The following is a 25,451-nucleotide window of genomic DNA, read 5'->3' on the forward strand; positions in this document are numbered from 1 at the left end:
TTGGATCGATAGTATGTATAATTAAATCGATAAATAAAAAATGAAGCTAGTGCGACTCTATGAAAATAATGCTCGGCACTTTCTGCACCTAGGAAAGTACAAAACACTAGCCATGCAACAATGACTAGCATCTCACAACAAGTAGGTTTCCATGGATATTGTGTACGTTTTTATGTAGGGGTGTCTTGCACTTTTTTTTTAGGTGAAGAGGATGCAATAGTGTGCAACAGCAAAGGAAAAAAAAATGGCAAGAGCATAGCCGAACAGGTTCCTCATCATCATCCTAACCAGCCTGACTACACCCACTGCAGGATAAAAGTCTCCTTTAATTCTCTTGTAAGGAGGAAGATGAGCATGCAGGAAGCTCAATCTCGGCAGCCACAGCCAGTTTGCTTAAAGTGGGAGACAAATCATCAAACTGCATGGGAGAAGTTCTAATTAGCCATTAACGCAGATGATGATGATGATGGTGCCATGGTCAGAGAGAAAGTCAAAACCTGAAATGGTGCCACAGGAGCACAACGAGAGAACAAATTTTATGGTACATAACGAGCTGTGAATGGCGACCCTGGCCGAGCAGGCGGTCAAAGGCGAAAGACACTGCGCATTATGGTGTGAGAAGCGAAAGATCAGATAATGATGTCCTCACTTTTATTAGCTTGTGCAGTTTCCTACACAACACAGATACAGTAGCACCAGTATCAACAAGGAACGGCCCTCCACCGCTTCAAATACATTTGTAGGAACAATACGTGGGCCCTACATTTGTTGACATAATCGCAGTTCTTGCCTCAGGCAGTAACTAGTTTTCCTGGGGCAAAGATGCAGCAAAGAAACCAAGTGGCACTATGAGGATGGAGGCGAGTAGGCAGGTGGTGAGTGGAGGTGTCAAAGTTGTCTGCAGGACAGACGTGGCCGGGGCTCAGGAGGCGCATAAAGTCAGGCACATCTGCAGGTGGCGACAATGACGCACAATGTGACCAGAAACTCTGCACGCATAACAAATAAGAAGGTTGTCATATGTGCGCCAGGAGTCCACACAAAAAGGGGACGGCTACGTAGGAATGAAGGCGGTAGGTTACAGTGGAAGGCGGAATGGGATAAACATGTCTGACCAGATCTGACGTTGCCATACATGAGCGTAACCGCAGCAGGAACCTGCAGGTGAATGAATGGCAGCACTTCAGACACTTGCTCGCAAATTAGCTTGAAGGGTCATGGCCAGGCTAGATGGAGATCCCCAAATGTCCTTAATTAGGAGTAGTTGTTATGCCACCTCCCCTGGTTTAAACTGGTCCAGGACGGAACCAAGCTGGAAAGTGATTCAAAGTGCACAGAAGGTGGCTGAACAAGAATGCGCTGCTTTGCTCCTGGCAAAGCATGAATATATTGGCAACAGTGATAGGGTTTCGGACAACAACATCTGGACTGCGTCAGCCTCGATGTTTTTGAGAATGCGCTTTATCCGATCCATCTCTGGCTGGAGACTTCTAGATGTGTACACAGGTTCACAATGTCTTCAGAATAACTGGTGAAGGATCCTTGCAGCTGGGTTTAGGCTCACAAGTACTGTTTGGAACACAGCTTTTGTATGCAAGGGCGGCCAAAGATCTAAGAAAAGGCGCGTTTAAAAGCAGACTAGGTGATGAAGTTTGCTTTGTGGTTTCTGCTCTACAAACTGGCAACGCCTGTCACGTAAGACACCATGTTGTTCAGCTTCCCAGCGTCGCCTCCCTGGTTGTGGACGCTTAACCGCTTGTAAGAGGGAAGCCAATCCTATGTATCTTGGTCATTGAACCCACTGAAAATGGCAAGGTCCCAATATCGACATCAAGGTCCCTACACGCCTATCTTAATGTTTAGCCAGCTGTGGCGACTTAATCCTTGAATACTTCATCTCATTCGCACACTTCATTTTCTGCTGCCCCTTGCTAAACGAAGTCAAGAATGTAGCGCAAAAGTAAAGAACAATGGACGAAGGACACATAAGGCGATTGACTAGCGCTAGTCAATCATTTTATATGTCCTTTTTCGTCCGTTCTTTATTTTTGCGCTAAATTCTAGACTCCACGAATCATCAACTAGCGCGGCAGCACGCTACACTTGGGAGGGAACGGATAAAGTTTGCCACACGAGGGAAGGTGTACGAATTCAGGATCTCTGAACAGAATAGATAATTCAGTTTTAAGTGACGAAGGCGATCTTAGTCTAGAAGCAATGAGCGATAATTTCAGAGCCATTGATAATGAGTGCATGGCAGAGGTAGGCAATAGGATAATTAGACAGGCTACCAGTAAACTACCTAAGCAGACGAAATATCTGATTATGAAATGGCAAGACACGAAAACCTCCATTACAGCGGTCAGGATAGAACTGGCAGAGATGTTAAAGGTACTCAGTGAACGTAATGTGTTCGACGCAAGGAAGTATATTATGGAGAGAATTGAGCATGCTCTAAAAAAACAGTGCTAGCCTGAAAGAGGTGAAGGGGAAATTAAGTAGGTGAAAATCCGATGTATGCATGCCAAGGTAGCCGAGGAGTTCTACACTTAACCAGGCTGATAATGAGATTAGCAATAGTTAAGAGCAATCAGACGTTCCGTCAGTGACAAAGGAAGAGGTTAAGAAAGCTTTAGAAGCTATGAAAAGGAGGAAAGCAGCTGGGGAGGCTCAGGTAACTGCAGATTTGTTAAAGGACGGTGGGGATATTGTGCTTGAAAAATGGCCACCCTGCATATGCAATGTCTGGACATTGTCACCGGAGTTTTGGAAGAATGCTGACATTATTTTAATCTTTAAGAAAGGGGATGCTAAGGACTTGAAAAATTACAGACCAATCAACATACTACCTGCTACTACAGTTATATATATTGAACTCGAAGGGGATCCCGAAATAGTTAGATACATAAGCAATTTCATATATAAGGCATACCAACAGATGAGGCTCTCTATAACCCAGAAGCATGAATATGGTACATGTATGGCAGCGGTGCGTTGCCTGCCAGCAACACACTGCTCACCAAGGGCGCGGCGATGACCCGCGAGGCGTACACACGCATTGAATGTCACCTCCCACCTAGTGTCGAAAAGGAGAGTACATCGGGCACACTTCCAAATGCCGCTTCGCAGGTGCCGGAAATCTTGGCAGGCAGCAGCTGCCAAGACTACAACCCGGCTCCATGCATGAAAAATGATCGCCGGTGAGCTGTTAAAACAATCCTTTGCAGGGCACGACGCGCAATTCGATGAACATGAACAACGCTGCTAAACTTTAATGTAGAATTTTCAGGGGGATATTTTGAGAGTTCGATATAGGAATATGATATATGTGCATTTGATATATCCGGGATCAAATATAGAATCAGGGCAACCTTAGACTTTAATCAACCAAATGATCAGGCAGGTTGTCAGAGAGAGTACTCTACATCACATTCGTGCTATCAACGAGGTGATAGAAGGATGTTCGGGATATAACCAGCCTCTATAAATAGCATTCGTTGATTAGAATAAGCATTTGACTCAGTCAAAACGTCAGCAGTCATTGCCTAATCAGGGTGTATATGAGCCGTATGTGAAAGTATTGGAAGATATCAATAGTGGCTGCATTGCAACCATAGTCCTCCATAAAGAAAGTAATAAAATTCCCATAAGGAAAGGCACTAGGCAAGCAGACATGATGTCCCCAGTACTATTTGCCACTTGCTTAGAGGAAGTATTCAGAGACCTGGAGTGGGAACAATTATGGATAAGGGCTGATTTAATACATTGCCTTGTTAATTAACTCAGCAGACAAATTACAAAGAATGCTTAATGGCCTAGGCAAGCAAAGCAAAAACATAGGCCTAAAAATTAATATGTGGAACCCTAAGGTAATGGTCAATAGCCTTGGATAAGAACAGCAGTTTACAAAAATTCCGAGGGCACTGTAGAATCTACACTGCAGAAATATGACAGCCTGAGTGTTGTTGGTGCACAAGGTGAATCACATTTGCTCTGATTATCATTACCAACTAATTGCATTGTCATTGCTAATTCCATCATTGTCATTATCACTAATTGCAGCATTATTGTTATCGCTACTATCATCCTCACTGTAGACAAGAAGAATTATGATGTGTTTCACGATTCCGGGCATGGCGCAGTAGGTTAAATCGCTCGGCAGGGGATCCGAGGGATGGAGGTTCAATTCCCGGTGGAGATCGGATTTTAATTTTTCTAGATTTAAGGACAAAGTTTTCAGCGCAAAGGCACGCGGCCAAAGAAGAAGAAAGACTATAGGGACTATGCCTTTGTGCTGAAAACTATGTCCTTAAATCTAGAATACCAACTAGCCCAACAACTTACTCTACTGAAGTTCATTTTCCTGATGACGTTACTTTCGGTTTTGGTGATGACGTCATTGGATTTACAGCTATGTGTGACCGAACGAACAAACAGCAACAGTATGAGCCATTGAAGGCTTTCGCCTTAATAGGTGCAGGGGTGGAAGCAGGCTCGAGCATTTTGGAACAGCTGAGGGAGCAGTGGTAATGCCACTTTGGAGCACTCAGAACATGCTTTAGAACATGTTTCTAGGGTCAAGAACTTTTAATGATTGCAATTTTTTTACTGATATATAAAAAAATCCAATTTGATTACTTTCTATTCAATATTCAATGCTGTACTACCTATGCACGCATATCTCAACATGTAAAGATGTTTAAAGTAACACAGCTGACTAAAAGCTTTTGCCTATTCTGACTTGACAGCTTTAGACATGTCCACGCTCAAGCACCACCACTCCCTTGGAATTGAAATAAACGAGCTGCACATCGCCACTCGCTATCTTCTTCACATCCTTTTTGATCCCGCAGCTGTGCTGATAAATTCCTGGGCACTGCTCAGTAGTACCTTCAGGAAGGATAGATGGCACTGAAGCCTTTTCTGGCCTTTTTTTCCTTAAGCTTCTTTACTTCATGGTTGTCTCCCAGTGACTCATGTTTTCTTTTAAGGGGGGACATGGGTCTTAAAATTGGTATTGTTATTTATTACCCAAATTTTTTGAAACCTCACAGAATTGTTCAGTTTTTTCTACTGATTTCAAATATGCAAACATTTCTCTTCTAGGGCAATTAGTTCCAAAGGTATTAGAAAATTATTGTATATTGTCTGCTTAAACAATAGAAAAAAAAATGCTCATCAGAAATTAATTTTTAATATACAGATAGATACTATAAAGTGTAAGGAGTGCAATGTTGGAAGCAGTTTTGTAATTGAGCTAATAATAGAAATTTAGCAGCCCACTGAACTTTGCACTCACAAGCATGGCAACTGTGTAAGGATTTCAAGTTAAGATATAAAAGTTTTACAAGTGAAAATAAAAAATGTGCTTCCAACATTGCATTCCTTATACTTTATAGTATCTACCTTCATATTAAAAATTAATTCTAATGAGCATTTTTTCCTCTATTGTTTGAGCAGACAATAGCAATAATTCTCTAATACCTTTAGAACTAATTGCCCCAGAAGAGAAATTTTTGCATATTTGAAATCAGCAGAAAAACCTGAACATTTCTGTGAAGTTTCATCACATTTGGGCAGTAAATAATAAAGTTAGTTTTAGGACCCATGTCCCCCCTTAAGTAATACTGGGGCTACACGTTGGCAACAGGCTTTCTATGCCCAACACTCTTGAAAGCATTTCTTGAAATTGACACCGTCATGGCATCACCCCCCAATGCTTCAAGTATGCTTTTGTCTGAAGTAGACTTGACAGGTTTGTTGTTAACGATTCTATAGTAAAGTACACACTCGTTTTCACAGCAGAACTGTTGGAACAACTCGTGTAGATCTTTGTAACCAGAAAAGTTTCCTCAACAGCTCATGGTAGCCTGTGGCAATTGCTTCGCTCCTTGCCCTCACTTGTCTCACCACTGGCGATTCAAAAGGCTGGGAGAAGTTGCCGTCATGTGCACAAAACATTTTTCTTGCAATTAATTCCTCCCAGTCATTTGTGACTCGTTTTAGAATAACTTGAGATCAAAAGATTTCTTATGCTCGCTTTTCTAGTTTATTAAAAATTTATATATGATAGCTAGGCCCAGCCAAGGTGCATTGTACCTCCACCACCAGTGTGCTGCCTTCGTTTAGACTATGACGGCCCCTATAGACCAGAATACGGAGGGTAAATTGATCGCCACCATATTGAGGGCGCTGTAAGGCTATCTAGAGGTGCTGCAGCGAAATGACGGCTCTGCACTACCAAACGAGGTGGCCATGAGTATTCATAGTGCTTACGCTTTTAAGTCTCTTTGAAGTTTTCACAACTTGCTGCCCACAAAATCGTCAAAAGTGCGTTTCCGCCTCATGGCAAGGCTGTTTGTTCTGCACATCTCGCAATGGCAGAGGCAAGCACAGCGTCCACAAGTGGAGCGAGTGGTTCGGTTAAGTGCATAGTACCTTTCTATGCGAAAAATACTACGGTTGTGACTTTTCCATTTTGATTTGCACGCCCAATGATATGCCACATATTACCAAGACCCTTGCAGTAGACAACATATCTTGCCCTCACGTGGTGTCTGCAAAAATTTGTTGCAGTCCGCACCGCACAAACAGGTGGCATGCCGCAAGTGTGAGTAAACATGTCTCATTTGCTCCGATTCCCTGATGTCTCCGTTGTCATTTCAGCAAGGAAGTGCCTTTTTTGTTTTTTACCAGCCATGATAAGCAACGCCAACCAGTCACAAAAATAAGACTTCTTGATATCTCCTGCTTGGATGATGTGCTGCTGATTCCTTCTTCAACCCTGTTGGAAAGGGGAAAAAAAAAAAAAAAAAAGAAGAAGAAGAAGAAGAGAGACACCGGGCAATTATCGCCAATGAGAAGTATTCACTCGCGCTAGCGGCATGCGGTCTGTTTTGTGAGGTGTGGGCTGCGGCAGATTTTTTTGCAGTCACTACGCAAAGGTAAAACATATTGCGGACTGCAAAAGTTTTGCTTCTACATGGGACATGACTTGGGGGTGCAAATCAAATAAGAAAAGTCACAGCCATAGCAAGCCTGCATGCAACGGTACCATGCGCTTATAGGAACCACTCGCTTCACTTGTGGACACTGTACTTGCCTCTGCCCTCGCAAGATGTAAAGAATAGCATTGCTGTGAGGCGGAAATTAACTTTTGAGAATTTTATCAGCAGCCAGTTCTGAAAACTTCAAAGAAACATAGAAGCGGCCCCGCCGGGGTGGTGCAGTGGTAAGACGCCCGACTACTGTGCCGGAGTTCCCGGGATCGAATCCCGGCCTCGGCGGCTGCGTTTCGATGGAGGCGAAACGAAGTGGCGTCCGTGTGCTGTGCGATGTCAGCGCACGTTAAAGATCCCCAGGTGGTCGAAATTACTCCGTAGCCCTCCACTACGGCCCCCCTTTCTCTCTATCCACTTTCACTCCCACCTTCATCCCTTCACTTACGGCGCGGTTCAGGTGTCCACAGAGCAAGTGTGACAGATACTGCGCCTTTCCCTTCCTATGAACCAACCAACATAGAAGCGCAAGAGCTAGACACCCACGGCTGCCTCGTTTGACAATCCAGAGCCATAGTTTCGCTGCGGCACCTATGGTGCTAGAACGCTCTTAAAATGGCAGTGTTCAATTTACCCTCCTTGCTCTGGTCTATAGACTTTTTCGAAAAGTGGTCGTGGGAGCTGCCATATTGAATACTGGGCTGTGCTGCTCGCACAGGAAAAGTTGAGAATTATCTCTTCCAAACCCGCCCCACAGCCCAGTCAAACCAGTTTCGCCGAGGCTCGTGAAAAGGTCTATAGCACAACATGCCACTGCCCTGCTGCACTTCTCACAGTCACCTAACCAAATTGCATCGAACCGCATTTCTTGTACCTGGCGCAATTAATGGCCCAATACAATTAATGTTAAGCAAAAATCATGTTTCGCTAAATTTTATGGCAAAATAACAAGGCATCAAAACATCATGGCAAAACATCAAGTTTTGGGGTTTTGGAACAATATTGCGTTTGGGGCAGGATGGAGCCGAATAAAGCAAACAGAGTGAATGGAGCAGTACTTCCACCCTGCAGGTAACAGAGCACTAGATGTTGTTGGCAAATGTGTCTGCTTAGGACAGGTAACAACCGCAGATCCGGACCATGAAAGGGCGATAACTACAGGTTTTCACCCGAATTTAATCCTAGTGCTAGTGCAAATAATTTGAGCGCGGACTGATATAATCTGCGTGCCATGTAATTTAATTTGAGTGCCAACCATTTAATTAAAGCGCCAGCATATCTATTTTGAGCGCGAGCTCAAATAATGCCAGCTCCAACTAATTTAATCTGAGTGCCAAAGCAATTAATACAAGCGCCGGCAAATTTAATCCGTGTGCCAACCAACTTAATCCATATGTGCAAAATGAATGCAATAGAGGGCTCCAAAGCACGAAACATGAATTCCAGAAATAATCGAAATTGAGATCATCTTTCAGACAATGCGCTGAATCAGCGAAGCGTCAACTTATAGGATAGCCTTCATCAGTATTATGACAAATATTGCCTTGATGCAAGTGTTTTAAACCTAAAGTCTCCCAGAAAATAAAATTGCATTTTAAAGACGGCCGCTTCTGTGCTTTTACAAGCCTGTAGTTTGTTATCCACCTATGCCGGTACGATTGCCGCCCAGGCAAATTAAGCACTGCTGTTTGGGTTGTAAGCTCTGCTGTACATAGTTTCAGCCACTTTGCCATGTCACAACCAGACTGAATGCAACGGCGCGCGCTCTCTCTTTCCGTGGTAGTGGCCGTGTAAAATTGAGAAAGCGGTAAAATGAGATATGTTTTTCTGGCTCCATATCTTCTCGCCTGAACCAACTCTGCTTTACACTAATCCTTCTTTTCTGTTAGTGGCATTGAATCATTATTAGAAACACAAATACGTTTCTGCACCGGTTGCCATTTCGTAAAAAACAGCAGGCTGTTGTGTGAAGGCCGAAATGCCATCGGCATGCAGATTCAGTGCATATGACAGCCCATAATAAGCAGTGCTTAACCAGCCGATTAGAAGATGACGGTCATATTTATTCACTTGTCATACGTCTAAACTAAAAGCTGCGAGGGCGTGTCATAAACTGCAGTTTTTCAGCTGCGTGTGGTTCTTGGTTTTTTACAAGATACAAGAACAAAGCGAAATAGTGCATGCAGATGTGATGCCTAAGCGTCGCATGGTCTGCGAAGTGATCTCAATTTCGATTTATTTCTGGAATTCATGCTTCGTGCTTTAGAGCCCTCTACCGCATTCATTTTTCACATATGAATTAAATCCGCTGGCGTTTGTATTAATTGCATTGGCACTCTGATTAAATTGTTTGGTGCTGTCATTATTCGAGTTGGCATTCGAATTAAATACACTGCCGCTTTTATTAAATGCTTGGCACTCAAATTAAATTACACGGTGCGCAGATTGTATCAGTTGGCGCTCAGATTATTTCCGCTGGCACTAGGATTAAATTCAGAAGGAAAACCAGTAGAACAAGTCTAGAATGGAGCGCATTTGGCAAGTTCTTGCAGGCCATGACTAGCAGCTTACCGGTATAACTCAGGAGAAAAGTAAATAACAGTTGCATCTTACGAGTACTCATCTATGGGGCTCAAGTGTGAAGGCTAATTAAAGGGGTTATACTTAAGTTGAAGTAGATGCATAGAGCTATGGAATAAAAAATGGTAAGTGTAGTCTAAAGATAGGAAGCATGCAGAGTGGGTCCAAGAAATCAACTCTAATGACATTTTAGTCGAAATCAAGAACAAATGGCCACAAGCAGGACATATATTGCAAAGAGAGGATAACTGATGGTCGCTAAGAGTAACAAATTGAATTCCAAGTGAAGGCAAGCGTGGCAGGGGGCGGCAGAAAGTCAGGTGAGTGGACGTGGTTAGTAAGTTTTCAGGGGTCAAGTGGGTGCAGCTAGCACAAGACCGGGTTAACTGAAGGATTATGAGAGAAGCCTTCGTTCTGCAGTGGGAAATCTAACCTTTCCTTACAGTCTCTCGCACAACGTAGAAAATTTTTACGCCTATGCTTTTTTCATAAAATTTATCATCACCAATTACTGCACTCTCGTTTTATCACTACACCCCCCTATCGCTCTTCTCGTGTCGACCATCAACATAAGACTGGATCTATTTTTTGCCGTACTGACACTTTTTTGCATTCTTTCATTCCTCGCACATCGAAAGAGTGGAACCACCTTCCCGCTGCCGTGGCTTGTATACAGGATTATACTGCTTATCGTCAGTCTCTGATGACGATGCTTTTATCTGATGCGAATAGTTAGTTTCTTTGTTGCTTTGTTATTTTCTTCGTTTTTTATTACTTTTTTTTCTGCTATGTTTGTTCAGTTTCTTGCGTTGCATTTGTTACAGTTGTTGTTTCTGTACTTTTTCGAATACTGTGTGTTGCTACATTTTAACTACGTTGTTGTGCCGCCTTTAACAAAAAATAATTTTTTTCTTGCGTTGTTTGCTTGCCCACTTTCCTCTGTAATGCCTCGGCGCTTGAGGGTATCGAAAATAAATAAATAAATAGTCCAGCTAATGATGATAATGATGATGAGCTATGGACAAATAAAAACCGTATGGCAACAAAGGGCTCCTTTATCACGGAAAAAACGATTAAAAAAAAATCTTCCCATCAGTTGAACCAAACTCATTAAAATGGCCAATTTGCCACCACTCTGAAATTAATGGCCGTGCAGCATAACTTTTGGGATCTGCACTCACAAAATCAATACTGACATGTACATTTCACTTGAAAAATCGGTCGCCAACGGTGACACCAGCATTTCATCTCTCCTCCTGAGTACTCCCTGCCACTCTAGATACTGCTCGTGTAAAAAGAAATATTGCCGACATGTCGTATTGTCTACGAAGAGGCTTCACAAATTCATAAAACATTTAGGCTCCAACACTTTTTAATTAAACTGCACATGCTCTTTTCTCTCTGCGCGTGGAGGGGCAGCTGAACTGCGCATGTGCAAAGGTTATCGCGGTGCACGACTTGCACTTTTGAATGCAGCAAATTAAACCAACTTTGCGTTTTTTTAGGTATAAGTCACAGAAGAAAGGTACAAAAAGATGAAATTTCTAAATTTTTAACAACATAACAAAGACCCTGAGCTTCAGGCCCTGCGTGACCACCCCCGTGCCCTCCGTCTGCAGCTCATGCCTCATCCGCTTGTGACCGGATTGCTCTGGTGCGACTTGTCATCGGCTCTACCGCGTCCATCCATCCCGGGGGTCTTTCATCCTGCCATTTTCCATTCCCTTCACGACATCTGCCATCCCAGCATCAGAGCCACATAGTGCCTCATTACCCAGCGGTACGTCTGGCCAAACATTAGAAGTTCGCCAGTGGGCCCGCTCGTGTCTTGCTTGCCAGTCTGTCAAAATGACTCACTATACAAGGACTCCGCCCCAGTCTTTCCTGCCACCTGGTTGTTGCTTTGACCACGTTCACCTTGATTTGGTTAGACCACCACCTCCATCTAATGACTGCCGGCACATTCTGATAATGATTGACCGCTTCACTCGTTGGCTCGAAGCAGTGCCCATTCTGGACATTACTGCGGAAACAGTTACCAAAGCCTTCGTTTCAGAATGGATTTCCCACTCTGGCTGTTACCATGGATCGTGGCCGCCAGTTTGAATGCATCCTCTTCACTTCCCTTACCCGTCTGCTCGGCACTAAACACTGCCGCACCACAGCATACCATCCTTGCGCCAACGGCATGGTTGAGCGGCTCCATCGTCAGCTCAAGACTGCCCTCATTGCTCGCCTAGATCGCGAGCACTGGGCTGGTCACCTTTTTATGGTGTTTCTTAGCCTACGAACCGTTTTTCGTCGCGACCTTGGCTGTTCGGTGGCCGAAGTCATCTCGGAGACTTGTTAGTTCCTTCGGCTTTCTCGTCCCAGCCCCTGCAGTACCTTTAACGCCTTTGGGACTGCATTCAACACCTAAACCCAGTCCCACCTTGATCATCTGACCGTCAGATCTTTGTGCACCCAGACCTTGCGTCCTCGACACATGTTTTTCTAAGGCTAGACACTGTAAAGGCGCCTCTTAGCCCCCCCCCATGATGGCCCGTATTGCGTCCTCAACAAGACCACAAAGTCGGCGACTATCCTGCTGGATGGTCGTGAAGAGGTAGTCTCCCTGAATCGCCTTAAACCCAAATACATGGAGACACCTCCCTAGGAGCTCCCCTCGGATGTTGCTGTCTTATCTGTCGACGTGCCTGCCGCTGAGGCCATCCCTTCCCCGTTGGCGCGTAGATTTCGCCACTCCGTTTGGTCGGGGGGCTCTGTAGCGCACAGCGCCGCTGTAAAGCGGAGGCGCTAAGATCGCCGTTCACAGCCAGCAAAAGAAGGAAATAAGGTTGAACGATGCGTGCTCAGTGAGCAAGCACGGCATGGGCTGTTCGGTTTGAGAAGCCTGCCACGCTGGTCCTCTTGTTCTGGTGCTCCGCTACAACGCCGTAAATTCCTTACATGCTCTTCACTGCAGGACACTTTCTGCCAGCTGCAAATATACACAGAACCAGCACTCCACTGCTTCAATAAAATGCTACTTTAGGCTTGGCCACTGCCAGCTTCGACAATAAAAGAATCTGCTGAAGGCCACGGACACAAAGAAAAATTTAAATGAAGCTGTAGCATGGCACCAGGATCAGAATTCCCCGCAAAGTAATTTGAGATGTAGATCAAAAAGCTGCAGAGAAGACTGTTCTTTGCCCGCAGCTGCAAGGAGAGTTATCAAATGCAGGTGCTGTATTCGGTTTGAGGTCGAGCACAGAGACTGGCATTCAACAAAAACAGTATGGAGCTCCTATCGGGATAGAGTCTGATGCTGATTTACGACCTGCGGGAAGTCGGCGCAGCCGTGGGCGAGCAGCGTACCACGGGCGTACTGGCAGCCCATGACCGGTAGGCGAGCCATGATAATTCGCACCCTTGTGTTTCCTCGCGACTGCGGCGACAGGGATTTCAGCGCAGAACGAGTCGGATGTACGGCCTGCATGCGGGGCCCGCTCGGTATAGGGGGTGGCCTTCCTCGCTTTGGCAGCGGCACCAGGAGCAGAGTCCAACAACCCAAGTCCCGACCCCTGCCCTGATTCCTGTATTACATGGGCCTGCTGAAGGACCAGCTGTGCGACTCCAAAGGGGAAAATGGGACCCAGGTGGAGGTCACGATTAAGGGAGGAGGGTGTTGGAATTTTAGATCCCCCGCGCCCGCACGACACGGAGAACTCTGTCTCCCTCACGGGGATACCTCAGCTCTCTCCTTCCCCTGAAGCAGTGGCGGAGAGGGCAGGGGCGAGAAAACTGGCGTAGCGTGCCGGGCAGCCCCTCCTTCCCCCTACCCTCTCATATCGATGCACAGCATCTCATCCTGGGGAGACGACGCCGCGACGCCGGAGCGCGCGGGTGCTGCTATGACCAAGTATAAAAATTGGGCACTCCCAATAAACAGCCCAGTACGGTGGCTCTGCCTCCGTGTTTCGTTTTCCCTGCCACGGATGTGGTTAGAGCTAGCGGCAAGGCTTTCGGTTCTGAGCACAGAGCCCGAGTCCCGTGAGAACCCCCACAAGGTGTTGGTACATGTCTCCTTGAGGTCAGCTCCAGCATCCATTGCAGTGAAGAGCAAGCACAGAGCAACGCCAGGGTTCAAAGCGATCGCTGAATGGAAATGTTTTTTTTTTTCATCTAAAGCACAAATTAGATTAAGCTATAAAAAATAAATGCCATTGAATGGTACTGAATCATGTAATATATATATATATATATATATATATATATATATATATATATATACCTGCAAAAAATTTGCACATTTAAAGCTGACAGTGCCCAGGCCTAAAGCACCATTGCACTCAAGCAGTGGACTGCTAGTTCGCAGCCAGCAGAAAGTGGGCTGCTGTGATGAGCAGGCACACAGCAACACCGTGGTTGCCTGCAAAGGCTCAACTTGAGAAATTATTTTCTCACTTAAAAGCACCCTGATTAAACTTTCAGAATTAAATGGCAATGAATGGCTCTGTGCAAACTAGTATTTTTCATATTTTTAATAGGGCCACTTCATTACATAACTGACAGAGGAATAAACCTCAATAAGGCAATTTTCTTGGATTTAGAATATTTTTGCAGGTGGACTTTACATTGTTTGATCTCTTTTATAGGCTTCTTGTCTTCTAAAAAGGTTGGAGAAATAGATTGAGTACTATAATAGTAATAATTGGCTTACAGGAAAGGAAACGTTTTTCCGTGGACACCTGAATCACGCTGCAAGGGAAGGAAGATGGGAGCGAAAGCGGAAGGAGAGAGGCCCCATAGTGGAGGGCTACGGAGTAATTTTGACCACCTGGGGATATTTAACATGCATTGACATCGCACAGCACACAGATGCCTCTCCACTTTGCATCCATCGAAACGCAGCTGCCGGCAGTCAGATTTGAACCCAGGCACTCTGGAACTCTAGTCTAGCACCTATACCATAAGAATATAAAATTTGATAAACATTTCAAAATTTCAACTTTTTGTACCATATTTTACGATTTATATTTGAACAAATATAAGGCCGATCGCTCGCGATCAGCCTCTGCTTTCGTTTTTTTTTTTAGGAGGGGGGGGGTAATGCCACCTGGTGTTCCCGAGATTCTTAGGTGGTGCCTGGCAGAAAAAGACGCTGAAGTCTGCTCACGCGCTCTGTGCGGAACGCTGGCTGCTGGTACAGCTTCTCCCTGTCTTTTAGGCACGTCTAGCCCTATTGTCCGTGACAATATTTTACGATTTTTATTTGAACAAAAATAAGGCAGAGTTTGTTTATTTCCTGCACATCAAAAGAACAATGCATTTTATTAATATGAAAATTTTTGTTTATAGTGATGCATCAAAAAGTTAATTTTTTTACAAATTTATCTGTGTGACTAGGTTTTGCTATCACTTGCAAACTTAAAAGAGTATAGACCACCTTCACTCTGGCTACGTCATGAAGATGCGGTGGCGCTGTCTCGTAATTAGACTTTCGCGTGGTAGGAAAAACAATGCTTCAGTTGCTTTCGCCTACTGTGATTGTGCGATGGTTTGCTGCAGCCGAAAAAATAAAAAACAAAGCACCATGCTGACTAGTTGCATCACCGTGGCATGTACTGGAAGGTAAAGAACGCAAAGTTTAGTAAGCTTGCACAGGTTTCTTACGGACGAAGGTCGCCGTAAACAGTGGGCCATCGCAGTGAGGCGCGAAGGCTGGATACCGACACCTTTACGCCACAGCGGTTACAAGCTCAAAGGTCATGAATAACTCGAGTTTGGCCTTCTTTATGACGCGTAATGGTATTTTGTGAGTGCACGTAAAATGCTGACGAGGCAGCCAGTATATTAATGCGTAGACCTATTTATAATGTAAACAATTCCTCAAGCAAATTTTTGTTTTTTACTTTCTAATTGTACGTATTATGCGCATAGTGAGCTGCTGCGCAAGCGATCTGCGTTGCACTCCTTCGTGGTTAAATTGTATGGCTAACATTAGCTTTGTTCACCTAATATTATTTTAAATTTTGTGATGAAATGTGCGTGCGCTGACAGCCACTGATTTGCTCAATTGGAGCTGAATTTTATTATACTGAGGGGTTTGAGTGGTATTCACTGCAGCTAATTTTGAATGCGAGTTGTGGGGTTGAGCGTCCCGAGCGACATATGGGCCCCTAGCTGTTTCAGATTTTGAGGATCTTTACAGCAACTACGTACTGCATGGCACACTGTCGCATTCAGAGTTTATCCTACATAGAAACGTGGTCACGGCGGCCAGGACTGAACTGGGTAGCCCTAACTACGGAACCAGCATGCGGACGCTGCAGCTTGTAATGCAAGCTAAAAGCTTGAATACCCATGAAGAAATTATAAATGTTGACACCAATAACCTCCCACGAACACAACAGATAGGCGTGCAGCGTGGTGATTTAAAGAAATAATGCAAGGATAAGCAAACCTGTACTGTGCCAAGGCACAATGCCCTTGCTACTGTTGCCATGCTTACCAACAACGCTTATTTGGTGCTCGGTATGAAGAATCGTCCGAGAATGCAATGATGCTTTGAGCGGAGTACTTCCTACCTGGCTTGCGTGCGCTTTTTACGAGCGAGAAAAATCACATTCCACTTACCCGACTGAAAGTTGTTGTACACACCCAAAGCTTTGCAATCCTCGACGCATTCCGCGACTAATGTGCTGGGCAAATAGCAAATAGATATCAATCAACCCTGCTCATTTTCAAGGCAGCAACAACTTCGCTCGTGCGCTTTGAACCCGCTCTTGGTCTGGTACGGTGTGCAGGACAAGGCGATGCATGCTGTGTACGTGAAGTTTTTCCAAGTATTGCTTTTGTACTCACTACTGAGGTTCACGGAGTACTCACACAGCGCGTGGGTATTTTATCTGCCAAAAAGGTGCCTGCATATCACAATAACACGCTCTTGGCAAGTATGGCCACAGCAGTGGGGTGGCTCCCATGCTTTCCGCCTGCTCTGGGGCCATAGACGACTGCCGCGCCACCTTGATTGCTGTTTGTTTTAAACATGGCGGAGACCTATAGACACCTAATTTTTAGGTTCGTGTTTTATTAGCTGTAATGATGCGCAAGGTATTACTGTACAGAAAGCACCAGGTGATATCCACCTATGACCGCTAAACAATTTATCATTGAATTTCTTTCCTCACTCGTTTCAGTTTTAAAAGCCGTGTGGTGGCTGTGACGCCAAAGTTAAGTCTAGGTCACGTGACGGGTGAAAAAAAAATTGTGATATCCTGTGATGTTTAAATTCACTACCACGCTGAAGCCAGCCTGCCTCGAGAACCGGAATCACAAGTGAAGAGCTGGTGATTATACTGCGGCTTTTTTATGCCGTGCATGGCTTGGACTTGATTGTGATGTCACAGCCATCTCTCAGCTGCTGAAACCGAAACTGGCGAGAAAAGAAAATTGAACTGAGAATTATTTAGCAGTCGTAGGCGAAAACCACGTGGCGATCCGTATACAGGAATGTCTTACAAAAATGCCACCAAAATTTGGTGTCTATACTCCTTTAAGATGGTGGTCACGGGCAGAAAATACTTTTACACCAAAAACAAGCTGGGATAATATTCTTCATAGCAATACAATTTGCTATGATTTTTTAAAAAGAAATTGAGGATGGTTGAGCCCACAACCTGTATCAGTTGGTGTAGAATGAAACCGGCACCTTTACCTTAGTAGATCATGCTAGCCATAACAGCCTAGCATTATCCTTGATGCATCAGCATGACAAGAAAAAAAAACAAACAGTGGTAGCATAACATATATACACCATCACAAAATCGAAGAACTTGAAGGTAAGCTGTCTAAAAATTGTAAAAACATTTTTTTTTGTGGAACTGCAGCAGCATCACACTTTGTACCGAAAAAAATTGTTGGCTTGACAAGCACTGGACCATATATATGCTGGTCTGCAAATATGAAACGCCTTTGCCCACACGTACCAGCCACAGCTATCCGATGGAAACTAAGGCAGAATCAAAAGCACAGAAGAAAGCCGCAGGTTGCCTCCAAGCTCGTGTGACGCACCTCGCCTAACGCTCCTCTGTGATTTCCCAGTTCGTGTTGCTGCCGCTTTCCTGGCCTCTGCATCTGTGTGCCCCTTGGACGTGCGCTGTTCTGGAGGCTGCTACTTCGGGACTGCCGTTTTGAAGTTGGCGCCTGTCTTCACGCAACAAGAAGCTTCTCCACCATTCGTGGCATTCCTGGGCGACAGCGGCGACACATCTTTGCCTTATCGGCTTCGTCTACTGTGGGTGTTTTTTGCTCGCATTTGGCAGCAGCAGCAGCTCGTGTGACGCACCTCGCCTAACGCTCCTCTGTGATTTCCCAGGTTGGTCACTTTTCTTATACCTTCAGTCCAAACCTGCCGCTGCTGCCAAAGAAACAAAAATTCTTGTTGATGCATTTCTGCTTTTACCGGTCTAGTTTTTGACATGTCCCGTTGTTGCGCGTGTAGAGGAGTGCTGTCTGAAGAGCACTCACAACTGATATGCTGCGCGTGCGACTTTTCCTTCCACTCGGGCGCTTGCTCGGGTGTGATTGATGAAACCCTCAAGGGGAAACGAGAATCGTTTAGAAAAACATGGAAGTGTGGGTCTTGCAGACCGAATGCAAGTAATGGCGCTATCACAGGGAAAGCCGACCAGGCAGAAGTTAATATACCTACAATTCTGTTAGACATAAACAGAAAGCTTAGCTCTCTCCTTTGCCTCCCTGAAAAAGTGGACGGAATCGAAAAGGCAATTGACTTGCTTTCGGGTGAGTTCGACAAGTTCAAAGAACGACTCGATGCCCAAGAAAAGGAAACCAAAGAGCTCAAAGTTCGAGTTGCAGTGCTGGAAAGCAACTGTGCTGGGTCTGATTTGACCGAGATCAAGTCTAGTGTCAATGACCTGGAATGGCGTAGTCTGCGTTTAAACCTGGAATTTCATGGTGTTATTCAGAGCGAACAGGAAGACCTACTGGCTAAAATTAATGAAGTGGGGGCCGAGGTTTCTCTTGAACCACTACTGCAACAGGATGTCATGACCATGCATAGACTGCCCGCGAAAAAGGACAGAACTCCCATCATTCTTGTCCGATTTTCTCGTCAGGAGCTAAGGGACAAATGGTTCGCCAAAAGGAGCGCCTTCCGTGATGTAGACAGCTCTGTCTTTGTCAAAGAGAACATGACCAAGTATTCGCGAGACCTCCTTGGAATCGTGGAAGAGCAGGCGAAACGATTTGGCCTCAAATTTGCTTGGCATGTCAATGGCAAAATATTGGTCAGGAGGAAGGAAGGGGACTCCGCCTTTGCCATTCGGTCAGAGAGTGACCTTGCTCTGCTAGCCCAATAACTCACCGTAAACTGAAAACTAAATATGGAGTATCACGAATTACTACTTCCCCATAAAGTAAACGGTTGCCTCGACCTAAATAATTTCTCTGCCTTACATATTAATGTCCGGTCTCTGCGTAACAAGTTTGATGACTTTTCATATTTTGTTGACAGTCTGCAGCACAATTTTGATGCAATTCTGCTAACTGAAACATGGGCCGTATGCGATGCTGACTTGGTGAAACTTCCCGGCTATGATCCTTGTTTCCTGAATCGCCCTTCTCGTGGAGGGGGTGTTGCCATTTACGTAAAGAACAGTGGCCTTCATAGCGAAGTTTTACCTGAGTTCTCTATAATGACTCCTGACTGTGAAATGCTCGCGCTGAAGACTGCGGACAAAATGGTTTCTGTCGTTTACAGGCCGCCGTCAGGTGACCCAGATAAGTTCTTAACACATCTCGACAAATTTCTCGATTTTGCCGCTGAAGTCCAATACTCTACTATTATTGGTGGTGACCTCAACATTAATACACTTGCACCTTCTAGTATAAATCGCCAATTGAATCACACAATTGCTTCCAATGGTTTTACAAATCTTATCACTACACCCACAAGGATAACAACGACGTCAATCAGTACAATTGACCTTTTTATAGTAGACATTGTCTCCCCCGTCATTTCTGCCGGTACTATTGCTTGTGACCTTAGTGACCACTGTGCCATTTTCGTATCCATGACACATAGCTGCTCACCAAGTTACGCACAACCAAATAGTTTTGCTTATCAATGTATAACTGATGCGACACTTGCCCGATTTCGCGAATCTGTACGCGTTGCAGATTGGAACTGTGTTTTTGCCTGTTCTTCCGTTGATGAATCTTATGAGCTCTTTTTAAGTACTTTGAAAGACATTTACAATAAGTGTTTTCCCTGGAAAACAAAGAAATCAAACACAAAACTCCGTAAACCTTGGGTGACTCCAACACACGTCAAAATGATGAATCATAAGTCTAGGCTCTTCAAACGCTTTATGTCCACTCGGAACCCTGATCACCTTACAGCTTTCAAAAAACACCGCAACAAGTTAACCAACGAACTGCGAAGATCTAAATATGCCTATCAATCGCGTATCCTCACTAGCAGGGAAGGTCCGAAAGCATTTTGGAAACTTTTAAATGAATCGTTTCTAAACAAGAATAAAAATACGCACTTAGGTCAGCTTGTGATCGATGGCTTGCCCTATTCCCGCTCTTTGCTGGCAGAAAAATTCAATGACTTCTTCACAAGCTTTAGACCGAGTGGTTCCGCGGTCGAAGCACTTCGGTATCTCCAAAATACAGGTTTAGAGACTTTTGCTTTTCATTTAACGACCAGCGAGGAAGTTTTTAGCGTTATAATGAACCTAAAACCTACAAGTTGCACCGATTTCGATGGCTTCCAAATTAAACCAGTTAAATTTGTTTCGGATCTCTTAGCACCATGCTTAAGCTACATCTTTAACTTGTCGCTCACATCAGGAATTTTTCCTGCACGAATGAAATATGCAAACGTAACTGTTATTTTCAAAGGAGGCGATAGAAACAAGATGACAAACTATAGGCCAATTTCTATTCTCCCTGTTTTTTCAAAGGCACTTGAAAAAGTAATGCTCAAGAGAACCGATGGGTTCTTTTCTAAACATGCCTTAATAAATGCCAGTCAGTTTGGATTTCGAAAGGGCAAGTCCACGGAATCTGCTTTACTCTTACAAAAGGAAATTATTTTAAATAATATCGAAGCTAAAAGTTTGACCCTTGGTATTTTCATCGACTTTACCAAAGCTTTCGACCTTCTTAATCATGAAATACTACTCTGTAAACTTGAAAGCTATGGTGTCCGTGGTCTTTCCCTAACTCATTCGTTCTTATTTAAACATGCGCCAGCAGGTTGTTTCGGTCGATAATCATAAGTCTAGCTCCCTTCTCATTGAATGTGGTGTCCCGCAAGGTAGCCTTCTTGGACCGTTCCTCTTTAATGTATATGCTAACGACCTTCCGAGCATAGCTTATCATACAAGTTGTATTCAGTACGCTGACGACACAAGTTTTTTTCTTAGAGGATCTTCTGCCGATGAACTAATCAATAGTGCAAATCTGGTTCTTTGTGCTCTCCACAAATGGTCCACAGCTAATGGTTTGGTAGTTAACTCTAACAAGACCAAAGCAGTCTTTTTTCGTCCCCTTAGCCAGGATATTACAGTAAACAGTACTCTGCATCTAGAAAATAACATTATTGAAATTGTAGACAAGTTCAAATCACTCGGTATTGTATTCGACTCTTGATGAGGTGGTCTGACCATATAATGTATATTGAAAGCAAGCTCACTAGATCTGTTGGTTTTCTCTCGAGACTGCGCAACGAATTTTCCTCAAAGCATAAGCTCCTTATTTATCACGCTTTAATTCAATCTCACATAAACTACTGTCACCTCGTTTGGGGTACAACATCCAAAACAAATCTAAACATCATACTCGGTCTCCAAAAGAAGGCAATTAGACTGATCGCTGGTGCATGCTACACTGCCCATACAGAAACATTATTTCCGAAATATAGGATTCATCGTGTGCATGCCATGTTTGAGTATCGTCTACTTCACTGCCTTAAATTGTCACCTCAATGCTTAACTGACTTCTTGAAGAATATATCTGGACTTAAGCCTTACGAGAAACCCTTTCACACCAGAAGTAAACAAATATGGGACGTTCCTCGAACGAGGACGTTATACGGTAACCAGAGCCTTCGTTTTACTTTACCATGCACATTAAATCATTATAGCATACACAACCCAAACATCTTTACCGCCTCAATTAAGGACTTTAAGCTATATTTTATCAATTCCGCACTGTCTCTCTGTACTTTCCGTTCCTTGCCTTAAACATTATTACAAGAATAGTCACTTCATTTTCATTACGTTCTGCCATATTTCGTGCATACTGTTACACTATTGAGGATCGTTAATTTACTGTGCTGTTTTTTAACTTGCTGTTTCATTTGTATATATGTGCTCTTTCTGTGCTTCAAAATTTTCATGTTATATATGTATATCTTCGCCTTAACGTCCCACGTCCTGTTGCTCTGCAATTACTGGGCCTCGGGCATCTCTCAAGCTATCGCTGTAGCTTTTCGCCCGAGGCCCATTTCCTGTATATTACTGGAAATAAATTTTTTTTTTCAATTTTTCAATTTTTCAAAGACAGGGAAGGACCTGGAAATCAGAACAATGCAATAAATGCTCACTCCTGGGAAAGGTAAGACGTGAAGGATTTTGTTACAACACAGAAAGTATAATGAATGAAAGTATGAATTCCGCAATTCATGGCAGTTGGTTTTGTGTACTATCTTTGCAAACATTTGTCGTCACTTCGCGTAAAGGATCCATTTCTCGTTTCTAATTCTGAGGCAGTTGCTGATTTGCTCCAAAATGAAAGCTTGGTATACAGTGCTGGTTTTAGCGTAGATGTGGTTGATTTGTATAATATCTTCCACACTCTCAACTCATCCAGTATGTTCAGCAATGTATTACGGAGGACTATGATGAATGCTGGTTCCAAAATGAGTGTGGAACCTTAACCAGATCCTTTTTGGAAATGTTATCTTACTACCTGAGTAACACGTTTGTTGAGTGAGATGGTCGCCTTTATACGCAAAAATCTGGTGTGTGCATAGGTGCCAAGGTAGCTCCCATCCTCAGCGACATTTATCTAAGCAGGGTTGATATGAAAGTTGAGAATGATTTAGCCAGTTGTTGCATGCACATTTTCCGTTCCGTGGAAGATTTTCTGGTGCTAGCTAGCTCTGTGAATCCTGAATTTGTGTCAAATGTTCTTGATGTTTTTGCACGTATTGGGTCGGGACTAAGGCTCACGCATGAAGTCCCCCAAGAAACAGCCTTACAATTTCTTGATTAAGTTGTCTTTCCAACCCCATCATGTCTGTTGGCAGTATTCACCTAGGAGTGAAAAGCACCTTCTGAATTACAGGTCCTTTCATTCAAAGCTCGTAAAAAGTAGTTTTGTTACGGGATGCTTAGGCATGGCAGTGAAGAAATCTTGTCATCATAAAATGATGTCCAGTCTCTTAACTCAGGCGGACAAATGCAGGGAAGCTGGTTTCCTGAACTCAGTTCTCGTCTCGAGTGCAGACAAAGTCCTCCGCGCGCTAAAATCGTCTTCAAGCATGTGAGGACGGGAAAGGGGTTCGGAGGAAGGAAGAAGAAAGGTAGTAGTCATGCCATATGTACACACGCTGTTGCACCAAATTAAAAGAGTAGGAAGCAAGCATAGGGTAAAAGTTCTGTTTCCTTCTCCTAACAAACTAGAAAGAGTGGGAGCCGCGGTTAAAAGAATGCACGAGGGGCGCAGAGCAACATAAATCATGAAAATAGACATGTTTCTTGTAAGACTGGCATAGTATATCAAATCCCTCTGTCCTGTGGCCTTACCTACATAGGCCAGACTGTGCAATGCATTAAAGTGCGGCTCATGGAGCACGCTAATTCGCTGAAAGAGAAAGAAACTAACCTAGCGAAGCACTGATCCACGTGCGAATGCACGTCATTTTTTGATGACAGTGATGTTTTGTTCGTTCATTCTTACCAGTGCACTAGAGAAGTAGCCAAAGCTTTTCACATCAGAAAAAGTAAAGGGTGCGTGAGTACGCCTTTTGTCACATTATCTCCTCGGGAAATGAATATGCTGCACAGTGGGCAGCAGTTCTGCCGATGCACTCATGCTTTTAAATGCTTTTTTTCCTTTTTACCAAAACTTGAGGGCGTTGACATTGCGCATGTGCGCTGTTTCTTCGTGTGCATATATATGATGTGATTCTTCCCAATAAAAAAATCAGCTGTAAGTTCACCGCTGTTCGTGTGTTTCGTTTCGTTTCTTTCTTGGTCTGTGTTTGTTTTGCGCTGTTGGGCCACCATTAATTTCGATTCTCCCCCGCTTTTAATTGCTTTGGCTGTGGCGGTGCTGATCGAAATTCATGCCCTGGCCACATCAAAGTCATGCTGTGGACTATCTTCATAAATAAAGTCTGTTGATTCCATATATCAGCACCCTTGTGGAGCAACCGGTTTTTGCCGGCACATATTTTTAAAAGCAGGTGCACTCAAGTAAGTGCTACTCACCTTTTCATGAGGCACAATTCATACCATCGGGAGAGGCCATGAGCAGAAGCTGCGACGAAGCCAAGATCTCACAATCGCCGTGCTTCAAGATTATTTCGGTACACACTGAAAGAAAACAGAAATGGTTGCTCTTGCTGGGACAGGGCTAGCCGGGGCCAAACGGAGGCGTATTCGAAAATGAACTACAAAAGGAAAGCCCTTTCGTGCGAGCCGCCGGGACTGCTTTTAAGCGCGCGAAAAAGGGCTCCCTAGTTCCTCTACACTTCACTTGCAGTCACTGCAGACTCACAGCAAGATTACGAAAAAATAATTGAGATCGCTGAACAATAGCGCGTCGATGCAGAAAAAAAATTTCCACCTGTAACGAGGGGGCAGCGGTGCAATGAGTAGGCGAGGCAAGTACGGAATGCAACACGTGCTTTGCGCTGTATTTCGCAGTACTCACGAATGTTTGGAGAAAGCTGCAGGGATGCGTGCCACCCAATCTATTTTGCAGAATCCATTTTAGTCCGGTCGATCTGAAACAATGCGATGCAAACGAACCTCCCGCCATCGCCGCTGCATGCCAAAATTGAAAAAAAAAAAAAAAAAAAAGCACCTGCGGCTTCGGAGTCGGCGGAAGAAAAGCTCCTGGGTCCGAGAGTAAGCGCAAGCAAAACACAAAAATGAACAGTTCATTACGTCACATCCGCAAAATTACAAACGATTCCTCCTCGCCTACCTTCTTTCTTCTCGCGCATGCGCAGCTTACTAAGATCGCGCGGTGGCGACCGGCAGGTGCAGAACACAAACATGAACAGTTTATTACGTCACATCCGCCAGATTACAAACGATTCCTCCTCACCTACCTTCTTTCTTCTCGCGCATGCGCAGCTTACTAAGATCGCGCGGTGGCGACCGGCAGGTCTGCTTTTGCGCTTTCGCTACTATGGCTTTCGCGGTCTATGTACGCACCTTCAGATGATGATGATGACGAAAAAGAAACATCACCGTAACGCCACTCCACGTACCCGAGAAAACCCGACTGTCCCGCAACAAGTAGCACACCGGCCCATGATTCTTAGCGCGCCCATGGTGGCTGAAGCGCAGCGTCCTCAGCTTTCCCTCTAGGTAGTGTAAGGGACTCTATGGCTGGGATTTGCTGGGGAAGATGGACGAATGGATGAGGAACGCGTTCTGATAACAAAAGAGAGGTTAGAGGATTGGTGGAAAAAGTCAAGAGAGTAAAGAGAGGAAAAAAAGGGAGGGGGGCAGATACGGGCGAATTAGAAGCTAAAAATGGGAAAGAGATAAATATATTTCTTTTAATTTTTTGGCTAGGCGACGCAAGCTGCCGTCTGATACAAAGGGCAGAGCCACT

General features: G+C 44.3%; 1 long non-coding RNA gene across 1 annotated transcript; it reads right to left on the reverse strand.

Moving 5' to 3' along the window:
• Nucleotides 1-621: 621 nt before the first annotated feature.
• Nucleotides 622-24,648, reverse strand: LOC146177902 (uncharacterized). The gene is made up of 3 exons (XR_014701396.1): nt 24,537-24,648; nt 24,092-24,196; nt 622-949 (listed from the first exon to the last, which is right to left on the reverse strand). It is a non-coding gene; the product is annotated as an uncharacterized LOC146177902 (long non-coding RNA).
• Nucleotides 24,649-25,451: the final 803 nt, after the last annotated feature.

The sequence above is a fragment of the Amblyomma maculatum genome, chromosome 10 (genome assembly GCF_055883805.1).
Source record: "Amblyomma maculatum isolate TAMU_Amacu chromosome 10, ASM5588380v1, whole genome shotgun sequence".
Classification (NCBI taxonomy): Eukaryota; Metazoa; Arthropoda; class Arachnida; order Ixodida; family Ixodidae; genus Amblyomma; species Amblyomma maculatum.